Below are 7,171 nucleotides of genomic sequence, written 5' to 3' on the forward strand. Positions count from 1 at the left end.
TGTCCTCTTTTGGCAGATTTGCTAGAGGAACTATGTCACCTTGTTGTAATGGGATTATGGTTAAGAAGCATAACATTACACTACATGCCCTTGAAAAGGTTATAGACATACTCTTTTATACAGGAAATATGTTTGCACAACAGAAATATGTATCAGTATAACAAATAACTAATACTAAAATCCTCTCTTCTAAACTATTGTGAAAGTTTTTTTTATGTTGATTTTGATTGTCTGCCCCACCAGCTGTGTATCTTTTTCAATGTTTTTGTACTGTTTTTAGATGAAGACTATTCTCAGAGTTTGGTCAAACACGCCTGCGAGTGTTCTCATGAAAACATGAACAAATACACTATAATTAAATTAATGTCAAGAGAGTGTTTAAACTGAGATTGTGATATACTTTAGAGCTTTTTCTGGTCTGTCTATGATCCTGTCTACCTGTGTCACAAAGACGCATAACAGCCCCTACCTGAACTTGAAAATGAGTCTTGCCATTTTCTTTTATGACTGTTACACTTCATACAAACCTGTCTATTACACTTAAAGTTAGACATTAAAAGTCAAGGATGCCACAGGCACTATTTCCTTTTGTCTGTGTCTCTAAACATCACACCAGTAAATAAATCAGAGATGACATGTAGTTAATTCATTGAAAGGGGCATGTTTTAGTCCATTTTAGATGCACACAGACACATGTTTTAGGTATTCATCTGACCAAAAGGTTTGATCCGGGAAACACACATGACTGCAACTGCATGTTGTCATGATTGTCTTCATTATTGATCTAACTTTATTCAAACAACACAGCGTTAAGTTACTGTTTTCAACAGCACGGTCCCCTGAAATGTTGTAGTATATCTTTATTTTTTTCTAAATATCTAAACATGTATTTAGCTTAAATATTAGTTATTAAGTGTTTACAAAGTTGTCATGTCTGACGTTTATATTTTTAAGAACATTTTATATAGTTTATCGTTTTGAATTTTATAACATATATTTCACCAAACCTAAATGACTGAAAAATAGGTTTAGCATTGTCGTGTGTGATTGTAAAAAGTTTTGTGTGTGAGTGTCTGTTATTTTTCTGCAAACAGTACTGCTGTAATGTTATTGAGCTCTTTGTGTTCTTGGCTTCGCTTTGTTCACATACATCAGTATTCCTTGAATTTGCTCGATTAAATGAAGTATTTAACACAATTTTTGGGTAATGTGTGTGAATGCAGCACAAGGATCTTTGAAAATATTTTATATTGAAATACGTATGTAGCACTCGGAATCAAGACTGCTTCTTTTAAAATAATAATACAATTAACACATTTTTCATGAGCTCAGACACATCGTTTCATCAACCACAAAAGATTAAAAAGTGATTCAACATTTTATTTCAACGATAGACGAGCTGTTTCAGTCAAGTTAAATTTATTTGAAAACCGAATGATCTGTCTGATAATCGTGTATTCGGTATAACAAACCTGAACAATGATATTGTAATGTTTCTTTTTCAGCGTTTACTCACCCATCTATGTGTTCCTTGCTGTATGTTTAGTAAATGGCTATTCATGGATTAAGTTTTCCCAAGCCTAGGGTGACCATACGTGCCATTTTCCCAGGACGTGTCCTGGCCAGGATTTCTATATTGCCTAAAATATCTAGGTTTTGGCCCATCCCTAACGCTAACCGATCGGTGTATGACATCAAAATACCATACAGACGGTTCCTTATGCTTTCAAAATGCTCTCGAGGTATTTTGATGTCATAAACCGATCGTCTGCACACGCAAACAAAGCCAAAACCTAGATATTTTAGGCAATATAGAAATCCTGGCCAGGACACGTCCTGGGAAAATGGCACGTATGGTCACCCTACCCAAGCCACAATCCATTACCGTTACTTGAAACAAATTGCCAGCATTTTAACAAAAATTCTAATATATGGCCGAGTTACCTCGTAATCTTTAATCAAAATATCTTCCAGTGAAAACGACAGACTTCTCTTTGGTGACATATGCGAGGCTTCGCCGGTGTTACGAGATTTTCGGTTTCCGAAATTTTCTGTTTCAGTGGGCGATATGCTCCATACATGAATATTCATGAGTTTCCCGGACATGCGCGTCGAACCAGGTGGAACTGAGAATTTCAGTTCACGCTAAAGGAACACTTTCATGCTTGTGTGTGTGTGATCTTAGATTCCTATTCATTTTGTAAATATAGCCTAAGCCTAACAGTTTAAAAACAATCACACCAGGATAGATGAAAAAACGATCCACAAACAAGTTTATTTCAGCTGTTGTATTTAAATGAAAACAACTAACAACAGACACATTTTTAAAGCATTGCAACAGCACAACAAACTGAAATCAAAGTAATTTACAACTAAGTGTGCTGAAGGTCTGCAATCATTCAGTAAGTGATGACTGCACAAACCATGCAAACTAATGAAAACATTATAAACTGTTACAAAATGATGAACAAATGTAGTTTAGGCATAGGTTTGTGCAACGCTGTAAAATATTGACCTTTTTTTTAAATATCCCATTAAACCTGCTGAGATACAAAGAGCGTGAACTGAAATTCTCAGTTCCACTTGGTTCCACGCGCATGTCCGGGAAACTCGTGAATATTCATGTTGGCTCCGCCCACTGAAAACCGAAAATCTCGTAACACCGGTCAAAACACATCCTAACCAGGCCCCCTTCACACTCCTTCACTATTGTGTGGAACACCCCCCATCTCAAAAACCAACCAACCAACATCCAAAACGTAGAAAACAGACCTCCCTCCACCCCCAACAATTTATTTCGTTCGAATGTACAGAAGATCTGCCGCTACTAGCTCGTGACTACGGCTACACTACATCCCCAGTGAACAAAGAGCGGCTGACCTCATAAACTCTGCAGTTATCACAGGCTTTCCTAGATCTGCAAACAATACAGGGGTTGACAGCGTGGTCGACGGAGCTACGGCAACATCTTTTTGATCAAAATATTATCTACGTGGACCGACAGAATCAGCTTCAACAATCCAATTTGTCTGAGCCTGACGCACTCTGCAATTTTTCAATTAATAAGGCTTCGACGGATCTGAACCATAAACCGGAAATTGAAATTGAAATTGCACAAGGCCTGGACCATCGTGGATTAAAACAGTCAGTCCAGATTCTAGGAAACGGCAACAACATTCTATATCGATTAGGGGACAAAGTTTATCTCTTGGAGAGAACTGAATTCTGAAAAGGATGTCTGAAGCTACGCAAAAGCTGATGGAGCGCAACTGGAGTTCTGGCCCCACTACGGATGATCAGCGTAGATGAAGTGCGGCTGCTCCACGGTGAAAGCGTGTCATGTAATAGACTTCATAGACACTACGTTTAAACCGCATTACCGAGGACAAATGATCAAACTGATGCATACGGTCATCGAGCATGCGTGCAATCCGAATCATGATTGTACGGGAGATACCAAGCTTGTAAAAAATCTTAAGAATGAAATGGACGTTGTAAGAAGCCTGAAAAATAACCAATGGCCTGCTTTGACTAGCATGTTTATTACCAGCAAAGAGCCAATGTGTAACTACCAGGAAAATTCTGGATGTGATGTCTGAATGTGACAATGAGATGGACATTAACGAGGTTTTCTGTCTGTGTACATGTGTACCAGATTTATGTACGTTGCTGGTTTAAAAAAAATTATGGTTTCATGACATGTGAAATTGTTCAAACTTACGTCAACTACGTACTAGAACAAAACATGCTGGCCTGTAGAGATTTTCTTTTCTGGCTAGACCACCTGTAATGTAATTACTACTGTTTGTTTGTAATGCCAATTTGACCATTTTCTTCACTACTTCAGTGTATGAATGTATATTCAACAATATATTGTTGAAATAAAATTTTTAATCAATTTTTAATCTTTTGTGGTTGATGAAATGATGTGCTGAGCTCATGAAAAATGTGTTAATTATATTATTATTTTAAAAGAAGCAGTCCTGATTCCGAGTGCTACATGGATATTTCAAGAAAAAATACTTTCAGAGATCCTAGTGCTGGATTCTATATTCACACACATTACCCAGAAATTGTGTTAAATACTTCATTTAATCGAGCAAATTCAAAGAATACTGACGTTTATGAACAAAGCGAAGCCAAGAACACAAAGAGCTCGATAACATTACAGCAGTACTGTTTGCAAAAAAAAAAAAAAAACAGACACTCACACACAAAACTTTTTACAATCACACACGACAATACAATATGAATTGTGATGTTAAAAATGATACCGTGGTTCAGAACAGCACGAACAAATCACGGAAAGATAAAAACACAATTTTCATACTACTACAAATAAGGCTAAAGCAAATTTTTGTTTGGTCTGGTTTCAGAGTTGGCCAACTACAGTGAAAAAGTTTTGTGATTTATACAGTACGTGTCTTCACAGTGGTGTGATGAGGTGTTAAACATGTGGAACAGTAACAAACACTATTCAACAAACTAGAATCCAAAACTCTAATGTAACTGTGAGCTTGTTTCACATTCTGTAGATTATCTCAGTAATGAAATCTCAACTCACTTGCATTTTCTGGCTAACAGCTGAAATGTGGACTGATGCTAAACCTATTTTTCAGTCCTTTAGGTTTGGTGAAATATATGTTATAAAATTCAAAACGATAAACTATATCAAATGATCTTAAAAATATAAACGTCAGACATGACAACTTTGTAAACACTTAACAACTAAAATTTAAGCTAAATACTTGTTTAGATATTTAGAAAAAAATAAAGATATACTACAACATTTCAAGGGACCGTGCTGCTGAAGACAGTAACTTAACGCTGTGTTGTTTTAATAAAATTAGATCAATAATGAAGACAATCATGACAACATGCAGTCATGTGTGTTTCCCGGATCAAACCTTTTGGTCAGATGAATACCTAAAACATGTGTCTGTGTGTTGGTGCAGACCATCTAAAATGGACTAAAACATGCCCCTTTCAATTAATTAACTACATGTCATCTCTGATTTATTTACTGGTGTGATGTTTAGAGACACAGACAAAAGGAAATAGTGCCTGTGGCATCCTTGAAAATGGCAAGACTCATTTTCAAGTTCAGGTAGGGACTGTTATGCGTCTTTGTGACACAGGTAGACAGGATCATAGACAGACCAGAAAAAGCTCTAAAGTACATCACAATCACAGTTTAAACACTCTCTTGACATTCATTTAATTATCTTATAGTGTATTTGTTTATGTTTTCCTGCGAACACTCGCAGGCGTGTTTGACCAAACTCTGAGAATAGTCTTCATCTAAAAACAGTACAAAAACATTGAAAAAGATACACAGCTGGTGGGGCAGACAATCAAAATCAACATTAAAAAACTTTCACAATAGTTTAGAAGAGAGGATTTTAGTATTAGGTATTTGTTATACTGATACATATTTCTGTTGTGCAAACATATTTCCTGTATAAACAAGTATGTCTATAACCTTTTCAAGGGCGTGTAGTGTAATGTTATGCTTCTTAACCATAATCACATTACAACAATGTGACATGGTCCCTCTAGCAAATCTGCCAAAAGTGGACAAAACAGAAAAATCTTAGCACACGGTAGATACTTATGACCGAAGGGGAGCACACATAGGCCTATGTCAAGCAGACATGTTGAAAGAAACAAGTACGACAAATAAAATGTGAACATCGTCATCAGCTATATGAACAAGAGGTCTAGATGTAGTGGCATTATTTTTATGCTGTAGTTGTTCATAAGTTCCTATGAACATGCACTGCATGTTTGACCACAATCAGAAAGAACTCAACCCCTGAAAACTATGCAAAAACTAAATGTAAACAGACTCATCTATTATCTCTGGTGGAAAAATAGTATTTACAATTCACACATTCACAATAGAACTGAAGAAAGGATTTCTGTCTCATGTGCTCATTATAGCTAAAATTCTCTTTTGCCAAATGCTGTACACACTTCTGCATTTCGTAATTCAATTATGTTTAGTCAATTTGTTTTGTGCAAAGATAATTCCTATGTAAAGATAATGTTTGATTTTTTTCTATAACCTTTACAAAAGTGTGGAACATCATAGTTCTCAAATGTGTTTGCATTACATCTAACAAATATGACAGAAGTGAAGAAACAAAGATGTTTAGCACGTGCACACATTGTAGATGCTTACGTACACCAGAGATGTTGCTTTATTTGAGTCAAAGAAGATGGCAATAGTAACTGATATATGAACATTCATTAATGTTTAATGTCGTTGTGATGAAAAAGATTTTGTGGATAAACACCTGAGGGGAAATAATTTAAAATGGAGGTTTGTCAAAATAATAAACAGTTCAGTCAAATGTTTAATAATTTTCTTAAATGAATAGGTATGTGCTCGTCATGCTCTCTATCCCATGCAAGGATTAGCATGAACTTGCCGAGGAGTCTTAAAGGGGTCATATGATGCGATCTCAATGATGCGATTTCAATTTTTCCTTTCTCTTTAGAGTGTTACAAGCTCTTGGTGCATAAAAAAGATCTGTAAAGTTGCAAAGACTAAAGTCTCAAATCCAAAGAGATATTCTTTATAAAAGTTAACTGTTCCAGAACACTTCAACCCAAATATTCAGATATGTGCAGCACATTTTATGGAGGACCATTTCCTGATCCTGGTAGAGTAGACTACAATGTTCTGTTCTGACACACAGACTGTAAGTACGTTTTTTATATTTGATATATAATATATAATATAGTTTTTATATTTTATAATTTTTATATTTAAAGTGAGTTTTTTGGGCAGTGTAGAGTAGGGCTTGTTGTTTGTCATTTCTTCGATCACAAATGCAGACATGGTTTTATGTTTACATGGCGCGAATTATCAAGCCCACCGCCTCTGTTCACTCAGCCCGCCGGCCGTTCCTCACTCTAGCCCCCGGCCTCTGCTCACTAAAGACCATTCCAAAATCCATTTATTAGGATTTACAACACTGTTCCAGAACACTTCAACCCAAATATTCAGATATGTGCAGCACATTTTATGGAGGACCATTTCCTGATCCTGGGAGAGTAGACTACAATGCCGGCTGTTCTGACTCAAAGACTGTAAGTACGTTTTCATAAAAAAAATTTGCCACTGACGATTCAAACGCGAGTTTTGAGCAGTGTAAAGTAGCGC

The sequence above is a fragment of the Sinocyclocheilus grahami genome, unplaced genomic scaffold, assembly GCF_001515645.1.
Source record: "Sinocyclocheilus grahami isolate Dianchi unplaced genomic scaffold, SAMN03320097.WGS_v1.1 scaffold524.1, whole genome shotgun sequence".
Taxonomy (NCBI): Eukaryota; Metazoa; Chordata; class Actinopteri; order Cypriniformes; family Cyprinidae; genus Sinocyclocheilus; species Sinocyclocheilus grahami.